The sequence below is a fragment of the Pongo abelii genome, chromosome 10 (genome assembly GCF_028885655.2).
Source record: "Pongo abelii isolate AG06213 chromosome 10, NHGRI_mPonAbe1-v2.0_pri, whole genome shotgun sequence".
Lineage (NCBI taxonomy): Eukaryota > Metazoa > Chordata > Mammalia > Primates > Hominidae > Pongo > Pongo abelii.
In genome coordinates this window covers 37,056,232-37,075,665 of record NC_071995.2, presented here as the reverse complement: position 1 = coordinate 37,075,665, position 19,434 = coordinate 37,056,232, and the positions used below count along the sequence as shown (strand labels likewise).

Sequence of the window (19,434 nt, the reverse complement as noted above, 5' to 3'; positions counted from 1 at the left end):
GTTATCAACTGGGCTAATTTCAATATTGTTGTGTCTCAGGGAATAGCGAGGTCTGAAGAGAGGGACAGACATGGTGGAATGACCAGTCAGTGGAACTGTCAGAACACACATTTACCGATTGAATCTGCAGTCTTATATTGATGTGGTTTGTGGCAGCCCCCAAACAACAATAATAACATCAAAGATCACTGATCACAGATTGCTGTAACACACATAATAATAATGACTCCTTCCAGTGCTCAAGATGCCGGAATGAAAGATGGCCAAGGGGAGGAAGGTGGCTCCAGACCCTGCTGTTGGGAAGAAGCAGGAGGCCGAGAAAGGTGTGAATCTTTGGACAGGACATCCAGCCTAAAAGGCATTGGACAGGACATCCAGCCTAAAAGGGACCTCACCCCCTTTGTCAAATGGCCCGGCTGTATCAGTTTGCGGTGGCAAAGAGCTATCCTCTATAACCCACTAAAAGTGCCTCCTGTGATTAACCAGTTCACCCAGTCCTTGGACTGCCAAACAGCTACACAACAGCTTAAGCTAGCCCATGGGTACAGACCAGAGGCAAAGCAAGAGAAAAAACAGAGGCTGTTGGCCCAGGCTAAGAAGAAAGCTGCGGCAAAGGGGACGTCCCCACTAAGAGACCACCTGTCCTTTGAGCAGGAGTTAAGACCATCACTACCTTGGTGGAGAACAAGAAGGTTCAGCTGGTGGTGACTGCAAACGACTTGGATCCCATTGAGCTGGTTGTCTTCTGGGGGTCCCTGACTGCATTATCAAGTGGAAGGCAAGACTTGGATGTTTAGTCCATGGGAAGACCTGCACCACTGTCGCCTTCACACATGTTAACTCGGAAGACAAAGGAGCTTTGGCTCAGCTGGTGGAAGCTATCAGGACCAATTACAATGACAAATATGATGAGAGTCACCATCGCGGGGAAGGCAATGTGCTGGGTCCCAAATCTGTGGTTCACATTGCCATGCTAGAAAAGGCAAAGGCTAAAGAACTTGCCACCAAACTGGATTAAATGTATGCTGTTGAGTTTTCTGTATGTGAAAATAATTAAAATAATACAAACTCTCAAAAAAAATAATGAAAAAGCTTTAAAATATTGGAAGAATTACCAAAACCTGACACAGAGACATGAAGTAAGCACATGCTATTGGAAAAATGGTTCCAATAGACTTGCTTGACACAGGGTGGCCAGAAACCCTCAATTTGTAAAAAATGCAGTATCTGTGAAGCACAATAAAGCAAAGTACAAAAAATGATGTATGCCTGTACAATACAAAGAATTAACACTAATGTAAATTATGGACTTAAGTTAAAAATAATGTATTAATATTGCTTTATCAGTTGTAACAAATGTACCACTAATGAAAGGTATTAATAATAGGAGGAACTAGAACGTTGAGGGGGTATATGGGAACTTGGTCCTTTCCAATTTTTCTGTAAACCTAAAATTGCTCAAAAAATAAAGTCAATTAGTTTTTTTTAAAAGGCAACTTTGAATTTAAGTTGCTCTGAAGTTCTGCTTGCTGCTTTACCTCTAGATAGAAAATACTTCAATTTAATAGTAGAAAGCATCCATGTTGCCTTTTCTGTGAAAATCTGATTTTTTTTTAAATCAGAGAGGTTATCATTCTTTTTTGAAAGTGTGATGAATTTTATAACATTATGCACTGGTATGTAGATATAAATTGATAGCTGAAACAGTGCAACTTACTTTTCCTATATTCATTATCAAAAATCCTATTCTTTTTAAATTTTGGCTACTGGTGTGGTTACCACACTCTCGGATTAATTTGTCCCAGCATATAAAGACTCCCATGCTAAAAGCAAGTATTTTGGAAAACGTCATTTCTTCTTTTTCTCTTTTAAGGCCTGTGTGAAACATATTTCTTTTAGAAAATGTTTTCTCACACTACACTTTACTAAATTACTGCCTGATGTTCTGAACTGTGCTCACTCTTCTCTCTGACTTCTCTTTGCAGCCAATAATAGCAGAAGCTCTTAACTTTATGGCAGACACTGTATGTGTTAACCATTTTATTTACACTAATTTGATTTTGAGGATAATCCTTCCTGGTAGGTAGTGTAATTTCTAGTTTATGAAACTGAAGAAGCCAGGATTATGAATTAGGTCTTATTGGACACCAAAAGCCTTCTGCTTTCAAGGACTTTGCTGTATGTGTTTTGTTCGCACTGAACCCCCACAGCATCTCTACTATTTTGTAAGTGTTAAGCTCTTGCCTGTGTGCATGTTGTGTAACCACAAGGAAATGGTAAACTCGGAAGGGAAAGCACTATGAGTCCTATTTCTTTGTCATCTGCCACTCCCAGTGCCTGCTGAATTCTTAGTCTAGTATTTCATCCTGAAAATGCTGATGACCAACTCCAAAACTGATTTTTTAATTTTTTTAAATTACAGGCTCATCAAATTAAGAAAGACTGGCTGGGCGCAGTGGCTTACGCCTGTAATCCCAGCACTTTGGGAGGCCAAGGTGGGCAGATCATTTGAGGTCAGGAGTTCAAGAGCAGCCTGGCTAACATGGTGAAATCCCATTTCTACTAAAAATGCAACAAAACAAAACAAAACAAATTAGCTGGGCGTGGCAGCGCATGCCTGTAATCCTAGCTACTCTGGAGGCTAAGGCAGGAGAATTACTTGAACCAGGGAGGCAGAGGTTGCAGTGAGCTGAGATCACACCACTGCACTCCAGCCTCCATAACAGAGCAAGACTTTGTCTCAAAAAAAAAAAAAAATTCAGAAAGACTACTAGCTTTCCACTGAAATATTTTTATTCAGTAAATTCAAAAACTCAAGCACCAGTGCTTTCTTAAAGTACAAAAATTCAGTAAGATGAGAGAATGTCTTAAAGTGTTTTTGATTTGCAAAGTGTTTCTAATATATAATCTCTTAATTTTCACAATGCAACCATATAGAATTTTCATTTTAAAATGAAAATTATTATGCAAATATCTAAGTAACAAACCTGTACTTGTACTCACTAAATCTGTAAAAATAAATACTATAAAAATTCTGAAACTCAGAGAAGTGAAGTGACTTGTTTGCACTTGGCAGTAATTAGGTGGATTCATACTCCAACCTAAGTCCTCTGATTCCAGAGAGCAGAACTGTCAATTCTTAAGAATTGACAGTTCATGTGTCTGAGTGTGTATTTACTTAAAAGTTTTTATTACAGCCAAATTATCATCCAGAAAGGTTGCTACCAGTTGATACACAATGTAATGAAATGGTTAGAGCATTGACTCTCGAGCCACTTATTAGCTGTGAGACCTCAATATAAGTTACTAAACCATATTGTGCCTCAGTTCAACTGTAAAATGTGGATGACAATATAGCACCTAATCATAGGGTTACTGTGAGGATTAAATGAGTTAATATATTTAAAATGTGGATGACAATATAGCACCTAATCATAGGGTTACTGTGAGGATTAAATGAGTTAATATACGGAAAACACTGAGAAGTGTCAAGCGTTGCCAACATTTGTGATTCTATCAGAAAGCCGTTATTAGTAACAATCTAAAGAGTCAAAAATGCCGTTGACTTTTTGCCTTATTTTGCATTTTCCTAATTACTACTAAGGTGAGCACCATTTTGTGTTGTTGTTTGGTATGATCTCTTCTCTGAATGGTCAGCCCATATCTTTTGCTCATTCTGTAAACTTTTTTTGGTCTCTTCATTTTGATTTGTAGGAGCTTTATAACATATTCTGGGACTGGGTGCGGTAGTTTACATCTGTAATCCCAGTACTCTGGGAGGCCAAGGTGAGAGGATCGCTTGAGCCCAGGAATTCAAGACAAGCCTGAGCAATATAGGGAGACCCCTTCTCTACAGAAAATTTAAATATTGGCTGGATGCGTGGTCCTAGTTACTCAGGAGGCTGAGGTTGGAGGATCCCTTGAGCCGGTGAGGTGGAGACTGCAGTGAGCCATGATTGCACCACTGCACTCTAGACTGGACTACAGAGTGAGAGTCTGTCTCAAAAACAAAACAAAACAAAACATATTTTGGATGTGAATCCTTTGTAATACATATATAGCAATCTTTTGCTTTGTCACTTATTTTTAACTTTGTTCAAGTTGTCTTTTTTTGTAGCAGTTTAAAACTTTTATGTACTCAACTTGTCAAGCTTTTCTTTTATAAAACTTTTGATTTGTATCATATATTTTGTATTTACTTCTAACACTTGCATAGTTTTGGTTTTTATATGTGGGTATTTTATACCCTAAAAATTAATTTTTGTGTATGGAGGGAGGGATCTCCCTCTTTCCCTCCCAAATGAGTAGGCATCATCACATGAATAATTTGGAGTTTGATAATCTGTTCAAGCTTTAGCACTTGCAGTCCTCACCCCTCAAATCTGCTCTCTGGTTTCCCCTCTGACCTGTTTCTAAAAGATAGGGATATTTTAATATCCTGATGATATTTTCTATCATCAGAGAGGGAGAGTGAGAGAGAGAGAGAGAGCTGGTCTTCCTTCCTTTTTTTTATAAGGGCACTAATCTCATTATGAGGGCCACATACTCATGACATCATCTAACGCTAATTATCTCCCAAGGGCCCCATCTTGAAATATTATCATATTGGGGGTTAGGGCATTAACATGTGAATCTGGGGGGGGGGCACAAATATTCAGTCCCTAAATTCCATCCTTGGTCCCCCAAAATACATGTCTTTCTTCCATGCAAAATACATTCATTCCATCCCAGTAGCCTCAAAAGATTTAACTAATTCCAGCATCAACTCTAAAGTCTAAAGTTCAAAGTCTCATCTAAATATCATCTAAATAAAATATGGGTGAAACTGGATGTATGATATATAGTGAGGCAAAATTCATCTCCAGCTGTGAACCTGTAAAATCAAAAAAGTTACATGCTTTCAAAATACCATGGTAGAACAGGCATAAGATAAACATTTCCATTCAAAAAGGGTCATTTCAGAAGAAAGAAAGGAGTGACAGGTCCCAAGCAAATCCAAGTCCTGGTAAGGCCAATTTCATTAGACCTTAAGGCTTGAGGATAATCCTCTTTTGCTTGATGTTCTGCTCTCTGGATACACTGTGGTGGCTGCATTGCTCCTTGGTTCCAGGTCAGGGTCCCACCCCAACAGCTTCAGGCAGAGGCTGTTTGGCTGGTTAAAACTAAGGTGGTGGCCTTGATCACCTTCTTAATCACCTTCAGGGTCATTGTTGCCTCTTAATGAACAGTGCATGTTCTCAGCCAAATGGCACTATCATCCCATCCTATCAAATCCAAGAGATCTAAAAGCCTTCCTTTATTTCATCCCATCTCAATCCCCTTCAGCTCAAACTTGCAGTGTTTCTCGTTGTATAATTCCATAAACTCTTTAACAAGTGACAGTCTAGCAACACCTCTGGTGTGCTTTTCAGAATATGCTCTCTTATTTTTGCAATATGGTCAGCTGAGAACTTCCTAAATCTTCAAGTTTTGGGTTTTTTTGTGTGTAACAATTCCTTCTTTAATTCCTCTCTCTCCATTCACGTTTTACTATAAGCAATCCGGAAGAACTAAGCCACTCGTTCAACACTTTGCTTATATATCTCCTTAGCTAAATACCTAGTTTCATTGCAAGCAAGTTCTACCTTCCACAAAACACTAGTACACAATTTAGTCAAGTGTTTGTCACTTTATAACAAGGATTGCCTCTCCTCTAGTTCTGATAACAGGTTATTCACTTCCATCTTAGACCTCAAAAGAATCACTAATGCCCATATTTCTAATATGTGCCTCAAAACCCTTCCAGCCTCTACCCAGTACGCAGTTCCAAAGCCACTTGCATAAATATGTTTAGATATTTGTTACAGTGGTACCCCACTTTTTGGTACCTAAATCTGTTTTAGTCTGCTTGGGCTGCCATAGCAAATACCTTAGATTGGGTGTTTTAAACAATGGAAATTTGTTTCTCATTATTATGGAGGCTGGAAAATGCAAGATCAAAGTGCTGGCCTATTCATTTCCTGGTGAGGGCTTGCTTTCTGCCTTGCAAATGGCCACCATCTCACTATGTCCTTACATACCTTTTTGTGCATGTGCAGGGAGACAGAGACAGAGAGAGGGAGAGCAAGCTCTCTAGTGTCGCTTTTTACAAAGGCAATAATCCCATCATGAGGGCCTCAACCTCATGACCTCATCTAACCCTAATTATCTCCCAAGGACCCTGTCCCTTCATACTATCACACTGGGTGTTAGGACTTCAACATATTAATTGGGGAGGTGGGGGAGACACAAACATTTAGTCCGTAACAGTTACTATTACAGGGCATCAGGTCACATGTTGCTCGTGCCTTTCCAACTCAGACAGCCTTAGGACTGGTCTGAGTTTCAAAGGAGAGAACAAAGGTCTTCTTGACCCTTCAAAGCAACATTGTGCAGTCTGGAGAATTTGTCATCATCTTCCCCCTTGAAGTTAAGCCTATGAGAAAGCAAAAGCTTTCTCATAGTGTACCTGGTGTAGGCAGTAGCACTTTGTGGATTTGGGAATACCAGTAAGTAGCACTTTGTGGATTTGGGAATACCAGTAACTTGGCTCTACTTTCCAGCAAGAACGGCACATAGAGTAGTACCCATTGTGGCTGGGAGAGTAAGGAACATTGTAACCATTCTTCTTCATGGTTACCAAGTGGATTTCCCTCTCAAAGTCCATCTCCTTCAGTGTCTGATGCATGCCACATTCTAGAGATAGCACCAGAGACCTCATGTACAGGGCCTGGGCACTGCCATCCGGGCCTTGGCCTCTATCTCAGGCTTAGAGTCCCAGGTGGGAGGTAGGAGGCCCCAGCCTGTCAAGACATGACATTTTTAAAGCACTCCACCCACCCACCAGTAAAAACAAAACAAAATAATTAGGTGTTTAGATTAACTAGGAAATTAAAATAATTAGAGAATATCATTATTGATGCATGATGTTGCCAAATAAAAACATCAAATATGCATTAATGAGGAGTATAAGAAGCTGTGACAAGCAATAAAAAATAATAATGCATCATGGTTCACATGTTTGCATACTCTTCTATGTAAATCCATAGAATTTTATTTATAAATTTAGAATTTTATTTATATTATATTTATTTATATTTAGACTTTTTCTGAGTCTAATATGTCACTCCAGAATATGATAGATATTTGGTATGGTGAAACTTGCCTTTTTTTTTGTATGTTACTCTGAACTGCTTCACAGGTTTAAAATAAGCAGGAACAAAATAAAACCTATGGGCACGTCTACATACCCTGGATGTGCAGTAAAACGTGCTGCCACTTAATTGATAAAACTGTGTTCCAAGAGTAGCTAGTGTTTCCTTAACTAATATTCATGTTAGTTAATGTTTGGGCTTGAAGATGTTGCCATTTATTCATCCTTTTGTTCAGTAAACAGTTATCGAGCATCCTCTTTGTGCTGCTGCTTTATGGTAAGCACTGGACATGAAGTAGAAAACAGGATGTGGAATCCATACTTTGCTAGAGGTTATAGTCAAGTGAGTGGACTTTACTGCCAAGTAGGACAGAAAAAAATAATACATTGAGGAGACATGAATTTAATAAAGAACAAGAATTATGAAAGTGATCCAAGTAGGGGTAAGTTTAAACAGGAGGCTCAAACTGTTACGAGGATAGGGAAACTGTGAAAATAGCATGGAAATTTCAGGTATGGAGATGGCAAATACAGTGTCTTAAAAACATAGGTAGCAAACTATACTTAAACTATACTTTTTTTTTTTTTTTTAGAGATGGGGTTTCACCATGTTAGTCAGGCTGGTCTCAAACTTCTGACCTTGTGATCCGCCCGCCTCGGCCTCCCAAAGTGCTGGGATTACAGGCGTGAGCCACTGCGCCCAGCCTTGCAAACTATACTTTCGTTTCAATTTTGAAACTACACTATTCTATGGATTCCTTATCAAGTTAGTAGGAGTAGTAAGGAATGGATATTTGTGGAAGTGTTTTAGGGAAATGCGTGTGTATATAGCAATGACACCATTATAGTAGGTAATCAAGCAGACATGAGCAAGGCAGGAGAGAGCACCACCCGCCCCACCAGGAATGTCAGGCGACCATCAGGTGATGGTCAGGTGGTGGTTAAACTGCCTCTAAAATAATAATTGGTTGCAGCCAGCAACAGGGAAAGGCAGTCTCCCAACAGACAGAAACAACTGAAACTGGTAATCCACAGCTTCCCGATAAGATCTCAGGAGGTGGGTGAGTGACCTCATGCATACACACTAAGAGGCAAAATGGCAGAGTTTAACTAGCATATGACCTTATAGGAACACTCAACTGGTAAGGGAAAAACGCCTCAATGAGCATGTGCACAATGTCAGTAAGCACACTGTGCATGTGGCCCCTCCCAAGAGTTGGCAGCCCACTGCACATGTGGACAGCCACTCCAAAAAAAGAATCAGGGAGAACAGATGAGGGAAGAACCCGAAAGAATACCAATGTATAAAACCCCAAGTCAATGGTCAGACTATTCACATGAATCTCTCAAGTCACTGGTTTGGCCCTCTTCCAAGTGTACTTTATTTTTATTCCTGCTCTGAAACTTTTTTTTTTTTTGTATTTTAGTAGAAACAGGGTTTCACCATGTTGCCCAGGCTGATCTTGAACTCCTGAGCTCGGGCAATTCACCCACCCTGGCCTCCCAAAGTGCTAGGATTACAGGCGTGAGCCACTGCACCTGGCCCTGCTCTGAAACTTTTTAATAAACTTTCACTCCTGCTCTAAAACTTGCCTTGGTTTCTCACTCTGCCTTATACCCCTCGGTTGAATTCTTTCTTCCAAGGAGACAAGAATTGAGGTCGCTGCAGACTCGTGTGGATTTTTCACTACTAACAACACTACTAGTATTTTGTTTTTTTTGAGACAGAGTCTCGCTCTGTCACCCAGGCTGGAGTGCAACAACACTGCTAGTATTTCGATTTTATACAGTCACTAAATCGTTTTTTTTAAAACCAAATACTCAGATAAATATTTCCAAAATCTTGATGATAGAAAAAGAATTCACAGATAACTTGATAGTTCTTCTGGTATACAGATGCTAATGTGTGGGATGAATTAAGGATAGGACAGGCTGGAGTCAGGCATTTCCTGGGAAGGTAATGCATTAGTTTTGGCAACAGCTTAAGGTTTGAGTTAATAGTTCTTTTTATGTCCTACAAAAATAAAATTTCTATCTTTATATTTTAATATTGAATAACCAAAATATGTAAGTACTATTTAAAAACTTACCATAGTTTTATGTTCTTTCTAAAATTCTAACATATTTTATCATAGTACAATACTTTTCATGAATAGTTTTCTGAGTTTACAATATTACTAGTATGACCTTTGGACCATATTAGTAATATTCTGAGGAAAGACTAGCATTGTCTTTCTTCACTCTCCTTTTCCCTCCTTCTTTGCTTTTTCTTTTCTAATGCCTTATAACCAATAAAACAAATTAATATCCATGAGCCCATACTAATATAAATAAATCATGGAAGAAATAAATAAATGAGGGAGAAAGGGTAGCTATTTCTTCGAATAAGAGTATACCAATTAATAAATATAGAAGGTATGATGGAAATAGAAAATCACTATTAGGTGAACATCCCAGTAATAATTGTTATAGACAAGAAATAATTGACAAATATTACAATTAGTGGATGAAAGTATGATGAGAAAAAAGATTATCATACTGTCAACATATCTTCCCTGAGATGTTTCAATGAGCCCAGATCAAAAAAATAATTTTCCAGTGGAGAAACCTGGCAGACATCTCAGGTATGAGATCAAAGTTAGTATCATTGGTGATGTGATAAGACATATGAGCATCATGTGCCTCTTAATAGGATGCACTTTGAAGGATACAACATCACTTCTCTGATATTCTTGCAAAAAAATGCATAACCTCAAACAAATCTTGAGAAAACATCAGAAAAGCTCAAACTAACAGACCTTCCACAAAATAAATGGTCAGTACTCTTAAAAGTGCCAAGGTCTTGAAAGACAAAGAAACAGCCACAGATAGAAAATTAAGAGGACATGACAGCTAAATGCAAAGGGGGATCCCAGATTGGGTCCCCTGGAACAGAACAAGGACATTTTGTAAACAAATGCTAATATTCTGGTTTGATAATTGTGGTATACTTACATAAACTGTTATATAAGGGATCCTGGGCATATGGGAACTGTGTGTTCTATTTTACAACTTTTTGAAAGTCTTTTTTTTTTTTTTAATAAGTTAAGACTGGGTGCAGTCACTCATGTCTGTAATCCCAGCACTTAGGGAAGATGAGGTAGGAGGATTGTTTGAGGCCAGGAGTTTGAGACCAGCCTGGGCATCATAGGGAGACCCAGGACCCCCGCCCCCCCCGTCCCTCCCTCCCTCCTTCCCTTCCTCCCTTCTCCCTTCCTTCATCTTGCTCTGTCACCCAAGCTGGAGTGCAGTGGCCCAATCTCTGCTCATTGCAGCCTTAACTCCCAGGATCAAGCCATCTTCTCACCTCAGCCTCCAGAGTAGCTGGGACTACAGGCATGTACCACCACATGCAACCATTTTTTTGTTTGTTTGTTTGTTTGGAGAGAAAGGGTTTTGCCATGTTGCCCAGGCTGATCTCGAACTCCTGAGCTTAAGCAATCCACCTGTCTTAACCTCCCAAAGTACTGGGACTACAAGTATAAGCCACTGCACCTAGCCAATACAAAAAATTTATAAAAAATTAACTGGACATGGTGGGGTGCACATGTAGTCCCAACTACATAGGAGGCTGGGGAGGGAAAATTGCTTGAGCCCAAGTATTTGAGGCTGCTATGAGCTGTAACTGTGCCACTGCATTCCACATTCCACCCTAGGTGACAGAGTGAGACTCTGTCTTTAAAACAAACAAAAAAATAATAAACTAATGTACACACCTACACTTGTGTGTGTATGTGTGTGTGTATACACAGTCATGTGTCACTTAATGATGGAGATACATTCTAAAAAATGCATCTTCAGGTGACTTTGTCATTGTACAAACATTACACCATGTACTTACATAAACCTAGACCATACAGCCTACTACACATCTAGGTTGTGTAGTGTAGCCTATTACTCTTAGGCTACAAACTTTTTTAAAAAAATTTTTTAATTTTATTATTATTATACTTTAAGTTTTAGGGTACATGTGCACAATGTGCGGGTTAGTTACATATGTATACATGTGCCATGCTGGTGTGCTGCACCCATTAACTCGTCATTTAGCATTAGGTATATCTTCTAAAGCTATCCCTCCCCACTCCCCCCACCCCACAGCAGTCCCCAGAGTGTGATGTTCCCTTTCCTGTGTCCATGTGTTCTCATTGTTCAATTCCCACCTATGAGTGAGAACATGTGGTGTTTGGTTTTTTGTTCTTGCGATAGTTTACTAAGAATGATGATTTCCAATTTCATCCATGTCCCTACAAAGGACATAAACTCATCATTTTTTATGGCTGCATAGTATTCCATGGTGTATATGTGCCACATTTTCTTAATCCAGTCTATCATTATTGGACATTTGGGTTGGTTCCAAGTCTTTGCTATTGTGAATAGTGCCGCAATAAACATACGTGTGCATGTGTCTTTATAGCAGCATGATTTATAGTCCTTTGGGTATATAAGCTACAAACTTGTATAGCATGTTACTATACTGAATGCTGCAGGCAATTGTAACAAAATGGTAAGCATTTGTATATCTAAACACATCTAAACGTAGAAAATATACAGTAAAAATATGGTATAAAAGATAAAAAATGGTACACTTGTGTAGGGCACTTACCATGAATGGAGCTTGCAGGACTATAAGTGAGTTGCTCTGGGTGAGTCAGTGGGTGGTGAGGGAATGTGAAGGCCTAGGACATTACTGCAGAATACTGTAGACTTTATAAACATTGTATTCTTAGGCAACCATAAATAAAATTTTTTCTTCAATAAATTAACATTAGCTTATTGTAACTTTTAACCTTATAAATGTTTTAATTTTTTAGAACTTTTTGACTCTTTTGTAATAGCATTTAGCTTAAACAACAAACACATTGTACAGCCATACAAAAATATTTTTCTTTCTTTATGTTTTTATTTGAGCAGCTTTCTGTTCTTAAATATTTATTTCTTACTTTTAAGCTTTTTGTTTAAATAGAAATATGAATGACTGGTAACCCCCATACAGACTGAATTTGAGCTATGGGAGAAAATGTAAAAAGGAAAAGAAAGAAAACTTTGGACAAGACCTGGGAGTTTCAAAATTTAGAAACTGGGAAGGGAAGACCTACAAAGAAGTCCAAGATATAGTTATCTAAATTGGTGGTCTAAAACTAGAGAGTATCTTGGGAAAATCAAGCACAGTCAACTCTTTTTGTTCCGTTTTTGTTTTTTTGAGACAGAGTCTTGCTCTGTCACACAGGCTGGAGTGCAATGGCACAATCTTGGCTCACTGCAACCTTCACCTCCCGGGTTCAAACGATTCTTCTGCCTCAGCCTCGGGTGTACCTGGGATTAGAGGCGCACACCACCACATCTGGCTAATTTTTGTATTTTTAGTAGAGATTGGGTTTCACCATGTTGACCAGGCTGGTCTTGAACTCCTGGCCTCAAGTGATCTGCCCGCCTTGGCCTCCCAAAGTGCTGGGATTACAGGTGTGAGCCACTGCGCCAGGCTACAGTCAACTTTTAATAGCTATTTGTACTTCAAAGACAACGTTGCCAGAAGAGGGATTTTTAGGTCATCCATAAAGATTTGATACTGAGTATCAAATGATATGCATTGTATTTGGAATTGTAAGTACAATGTATCAGGCATGGTATCTACTTTAAAAGTTTACAATCTAGCACAGAAGCCATGTTTAAACAAATAAATTTAAAATAAATTAATACTTTAATTATGCCCATATACAATGTGAGTATCCAAAATGTGTCCTTGGTCTAGCATAACAAGAGAGGAGTCTAAGAATACTTTCAAGATTGTGTAGAATTTGCCCAAAGAAACAGGGGGTAGAATGGAGACAAGCCGATGAAAGTAGTTTTAAATATGGGATCGTTTATGCGCTAAAACACTTAAATTGATTTAGTAATTTACAAATGGAAGTGGAATTTAGACTGATACCTTTTGTACATTCATTAGTGAGCTTCCTGAAATTGTGAACTGTCTCCTTGCCTTCCTACTACCAATTCTTAGTTCCCTGGACACCTGGCTTTTCTTTTTCTTCTTTTTTTTTGAGACAAGAGCCTCGCTCTGTCACCCAGGCTGGAGTGCAGTAGTGCAATCTTGGCTCACCGCAACCTCTGCCTCCTGGGTTCAAGCTATTCTCCTGCCTCAGCCTCCCAAGTAGCTGGGACTACAGGCACGCACCACTATGCCCAGCTAATTTTTTTTTGCATTTTTAGTAGAGGCGGGGTTTCACCATGTTGGACAGGCTGGTCTCGATCTACTGACCTCGTGATCTGCCCGCCTTGGCCTCCCAAAGTGTTGGAATTTCAGGCATGAGCCACCACGCCCGGCCAGACATCTGGCTTTTCTTTCCCCTGTCCTATTCAAACTACTCTCTCACAGTTATAATTAGCTTTGCTGATGTGATAGATTCATTGATTCCTTCCCTGTCTTCATTCCTTTGGGTTCGTCTAGTGCCTTGATGCTCTTGTTCTGCCTTTATTTTTGTCATGTTACTTCCAACCCAAGTGTTCTTTCTACCATGTAGTTTCTGTTTCCTATCAGATGAGCTTTCCTTTCTTCCCACTCAACTTGCCTGTTTCTGCTAATAATATCGTTATTCTCTCAATTGCCTAGATTTAGGAATATTTTTTAAAACCACTCATAAATTCGTAATCTCCGATTGGCAGGACTTCAAGAGGCCCTTTAGTTCACATTTCCCCCTCATTCTTCCTAGTTGATGCTTTCATCTTTTTGATGATATCTTCAGGGAGTGTTTTTCTAGCCTATGACTGAGCATTTTCAATGGCAGGAAGTTTAATACCTTAACCTCCTATTATTCTTCTCCTGTGTTGCTAATTCCTGTTCATTTTTCCTTTTAGAATGTCTTTCATTTATAAGTTCTACTTCTCCATTTTTACCATATTCACTATTAAGATGCCTAGTTCAGGCCGAGCGTGGTGGCTCATTTCTGTAATCCCAGGACTTTAGGAGATGGAGGAGGGCAGATCACTTGAGGTCAGGAGTTTGAGACCAGCCTGGCCAACGTGGCGAAACCCCATCTCTATTAAAAATACAAAAATTACCTGGGTATGGTGGCGCACACCTGTAATCCCAGCTACTTGGGAGGCTGAGGCAGGAGAATTGCTTGAACCCGGGAGGTGAAAGTTGCAGTGAGCTGAGACTGTGCCACTGCACTTCAGTCTGGGAGACAGAGTGAGACTCCATCTCAAAAAAAAAAAAAGGAAAGAAAAAGAAAAAGCCTAGTTCAGGCCTTACCATATCATAACTAAAAAAGTATGACAGTATGATCTGGTGACCTGACTGAGTGTCCCCAGTCCATCTCATAGACTTGGACCAGATTCATAATATTTTTAAAAATCTTATTTTACTTTACACAGTTAAAAAATCCTGCCTTTATCTTATCACTCTTCCACTCACAAAGTTTAAAGCATTTCCTGTATTTTCTATTAAATTCCTGTACTATCCTGTACTATGAACACTGTACCTACACCCCTGACTTCTCGTTGACATCAGAAAAAACACCTTTTTGTTGTTGTGGTGGTGGTGGTGGTGCATGCATAAGCAAGTGTGTTCAGGTGCTGCCATGATCTTGTTAATTTATTGTCCATCAACATCTTACTGTGTCCGTATCTTTTTTTAATCCCTATTGTTAACATCAGATTTAGAAACAAGTCCTTTAAAGAGTCATTTGGGCCAAAAAGGGAGTTTAACAACAATTTTTCTATCAGAAATGGTTTTTCACTTTGCACTACTGCAAAAATTAGAGGAGTAGTTTAGCATTATAAAATCAATACAAATGTCATCAGTTTCTCCCGTCTGGGAAGTCTTCCTTGGTAGAGCCTACTGTGAAATAACTGGTCTCTGAACCAATCAAGGAGATTAAAGCAGAGTTTTACTTTGATTTAGGTAAAGCATCTTAGAAAGGTAACATGCATATTTTTGCTTAAAAAGCATCAATTCTACCAAATGAGCATCTGCATAGGGAATACTTAGGTATCTAGATGTTAGGGCTTTGTTACTCTACTGTAGCTTTAAAAAAAATTTTTTTTTTGAGGGGAGGTAAATCTAAGCACATGTTCAGTGAAGAAGTTAGTGAAATATATATTATCCCCAACTTAAAAAGACAACTTCATATTTTTAATTGATAGAGGTTTATGGAAAGAGAATATGGATGAAAAATTCAGGGCTTTATTAATCTTTTGGCTCAGGGTGTCCAGAACCATGAGAATTTGAAAAGTCTCCATGTGGTGGTAACAAGAAAAGAAAATGGTTAGAAAAAAAAAAAAAAAGGCAGGAACTCCAATCAACAGATGGGGGAAAAGAATGGTGGCATTGATGAATAAATAAAAGATGAGGGGGTGTTAAATGGTGAAATGTTGTCTCTTAAAAATGGCTAATAAAATTATCTTTCAGTGATTCAGTTCTATAATACTCTAAAATAAAATTTAAAAAAACACACACACACAAAGAATGAGGTTCTAATGAATGACTATCCCAAACTGCCTATCAAGTTTGGTCCTGCACAGTTAGGAAAAAACATACTCCTCTTACAAATTTGGCTCCAGATTTTGGCTCAGAACCAGCATGACTTAATAGCTGTAATTTGCATTTGAATGCAATTAACTGGGCCAGTACTTTGAGGGTAATCAAGCTGTCTGCAATACGCATATGCTGCAAACTCAACAAATGTCCAAAGCACTGGAGGGGAGGCTTTATTCTTTGAATTTCCCTTATGCAGGGAACTCAGGTCCAGGTCCTTAAATTCAGTTAGATTTCAAACTCTGATCTTAAATGTGAACGATGAAATCTAAATTTTATCTAATTGTTTATTCTTAACGAATAAAAGTTGAGCTTCTTGTCTTTTTTTCTTAGAATTTCACTGCTTTTCAGAAGTGATTTATATCATTTAAAAAATTTCAACTAGTATAAAAAGATACAAAGAAGGAAAATAAATTTCCTCAAACCCTTACTTCCCACCCAGAAATAACTCACACCCTATTCAAAATAAATAAAAATAAAAAGAGAAAATATGCATATAGTTAAAAGTTTGATTTTTCAGTAATGTTATGAGTCATTAAAATGAGTTTATAAACTGTTAAACTGCTTTTATTATAAGATAAATTACTACTATTAGAATTTAAGATCATCTCATTATTTCAGCACATATTCTTCACATGCAAACACTTGTTGTAGCGCAGGCTGAGATTTTTTTCTAAGTCCCAAAAATAAAATGATAGTGAAACTAACAGTGAAGGACTAAGAGCTCAGAAAAGGGAGTCAAGATACCTGAATTTTAATTTATCTCTACCATTAACTTACAGTGGTGGTGGTGGTGGTGGTGGTGGTGGTGTGTGTGTTGGGAAGTAGGTGGAACTGGTGTGGTGGTGAATTCTCCTCTTCACAAAATTAATAAACTTCCTAACCTGCAAAATTAATAGGATGGAGTAGAATTGTAAAATATCTTTTATCTCCAAAATTACAGGAGCATTGCTTACATTTGCTGGTTTACAGAAACTCAAGTGGTGCTCTACTTTTCTTCCTGAGTGTTTGAAAGCCAATTTTAATAGACATTATGGTCTGGAAATAGTCTATCTGAGAACTATAACCAGTAGGCTATACTAGTTATCTACACTGAAAACTTGCTTTGTGTGGAAACCAAAGCATAGCATGCCCTTCTGCTGGTAATCACCAATTTATTTATTCAACAAGTAAGTATTGGCTGCCCTTCTGGGTTTTCCACAAATACTGCCTTTTAGGAATTTGCAGTCTAGTTACTAGAGTCAGAAAGTGATTGTCACCACAACAAAAACATAAGCAAGATGCACTGGAGTTTTGGCAGAAGGAAAAGAAACATTCGGTCCAGGAGAGGAGTAAACTCAGGAAAAGGCTGAAGAAAGAGGTGGTTTTGAATTGGGCTTGAAATGTACATAACATTTTATCAGAGATTATTGGGAAGGCTTCTAGTTCCTCTTATGTAAAATGGAAATAAAAATCCTACCAATGCTGGGTGCAGAGGCTTCCATCTGTAATCCTAGCACTTCGGGAGGTGAAGGCAGGCAGAACGTTTGAGCCCAGGAGTTTGAGACCAGCCTGGGCAACATGGCAAGACCCGGATCTAAAAACCTTAAAAAATTAGCTGGGCATGGTGGTGCACACCTGTGATTCCAGCTACTAGGAGGCTGAGGCGGGAGGCTCACCAAACCTGGGATGTTGAGGCTGCAGTGAGCTGTGATCATGCCACTGGACTCTACCCTGGGCAATAAAGCCAGAACCTGTCATAAATAAATAAATAAATAAATAAATAAATAAATAAATGTACCCACCTTCTAGGCTGTTGAGAGAATTAAGTGAAATAACACTTGTTGGGCACTTAACTCCATGCACTGGCATGATGAAAGAGCCCTATGCATGTAAATACTTTTCATTATTATTGCGGAAAATGTACACACACACACACACACACACTCATAAATAATCACTGCAGGAAAACTGATATTTCTGATTGTGGCATTAAGGGTTAGCTTTCTAAAGATTTTTCCAAAAATATTTCTGAAGGGATGGTTGTCTAGGCATGCTTTTCCAAAGCCAGCTGTTTGCATACAAAATTATAATCAGATCTTTTTCTTTTCATCTTTTTGCTAGCAGCCAAAAGGAAGAGTCAAATAACTTTTAATGACTGATTAGAATGTGGAAACTAGAAAACATAGGGTAGATGGCCTAGAGGGAGAAAACCAGTGAGATAGTTACACTAATGCATGCTGTAACTTCTTTTCGGCTGCCTCTTTTTGGCTTCCTTACAGTAGGTGCTGTAATGAATCTTTCTTCCAAATGTACCTTAGACAGGTGCAGCTGCAGCATCAGTACCTGCTTTAAAAAACAATGTATTTATACAAATATTTATTTATTTATTTATTTATTTTAAGATGGAGTTTTGCTCTTGTTGCCCAGGCTGGAGTGCAATGGCGCGATCTCAGCTCACTGCAACCCCTGCCTCCCAGGTTCAAGCAGTTCTCCTGCCTCAGCCTCCGAAGTAGCTGGGATTATAGGCATGCGCCACCATCCCCGGCTATTTTTTTGTATTTTTAGTAGAGATGGGGTTTCTCCATGTTGGTCAGGCTGGTCTCGAACTCCCGACCTCAGGTGATCCACCTGCCTTGGCCTCCCAAACTGCAGGAATTACAGGCATGAGCCACCATGCTGGGAAAAATAATTATTATAAAATTAGTTTTGATGTGCACTTACTGGGAGCTGGTGCTGTGATTTACATACGATAAGCAAAGCTCTTTAAACCCCTAAACAACTCAATAAGCTTGGAAGTACATTACTTACTTATAAAAAACTGAGACTAGAAAGGGCTCATATTTGTCCAAAGACATATAGTCATTCAGCTAATATTTAATGACCCCTAATATGTGTCAGACATTAAATTACATGTCAGACTGTTGAGGGAACTACAGAAATATCTGTGAATAAAGCAGAAATGTTCTCTGCTATCTTGGATCTCATATTCAAATGCAGGGAGGCAGACAATAAACAAAAAATAAGACAATATCAGCTAGTGATAAGGGCTATGAAGAAATAAAATACTGATATGATAGTTCGTAACTGAGCGTACAGGGTCAGAGATCAGTACAGTTACACAGAGCCTTCTGTTCAGAAGGGCCACACTCTTGGTTTAATAATGTTCTGCTGTCATTGTCTTGAAATTCTTAATTTTATCTTCTGACTTGTGTTTTATAAGTGTGGTTTGATAAGGCACTGTGACATATGAATAAGCAGAAGACAGATGTGTGACATATGAATAAGCAGAAGACATATGTGCAACATGCATGTCCTCTGTACCTTGCATGCCATTCTTATGTAGCATTTGTGATCTCTCATGAGCATGGAATTCAGGTTGAATCACCACCCTGGAGAATTCAGTGAGATTCAAAGCCAGTGTGAGATAAATGTTCTATGTCTTCCATGGAGGAAGCAGGGATGCTGATATGTTTAGAAGCCATGCTTCTCTCAAACCAGAACTTGCTTCTGATGAAAGAAAAACTTCAGCCGAATTAAATTTAAAGGAGTTTAATTGGGCATTGAACAACTTGCGAATTGAGCAGCCCTCAGAATCACAGCAGATTAACAGAGACTCCAGGGATGCCTCATGTTCAGAACAAATTTATAGACAAAAAAGGTAAAGTGATGTACAGGAATCAGAAGTGAGGTACAGAAACAGTGAAATGGG

The 19,434-nt window shown here is 38.8% G+C and overlaps 1 pseudogene; it reads left to right on the top strand.

Moving 5' to 3' along the window:
- Window positions 1-244: 244 nt before the first annotated feature.
- On the top strand, window positions 245-1,018 carry LOC100432928 (large ribosomal subunit protein eL8-like; annotated as a pseudogene).
- The last annotated feature ends 18,416 nt before the right edge of the window (window positions 1,019-19,434 follow it).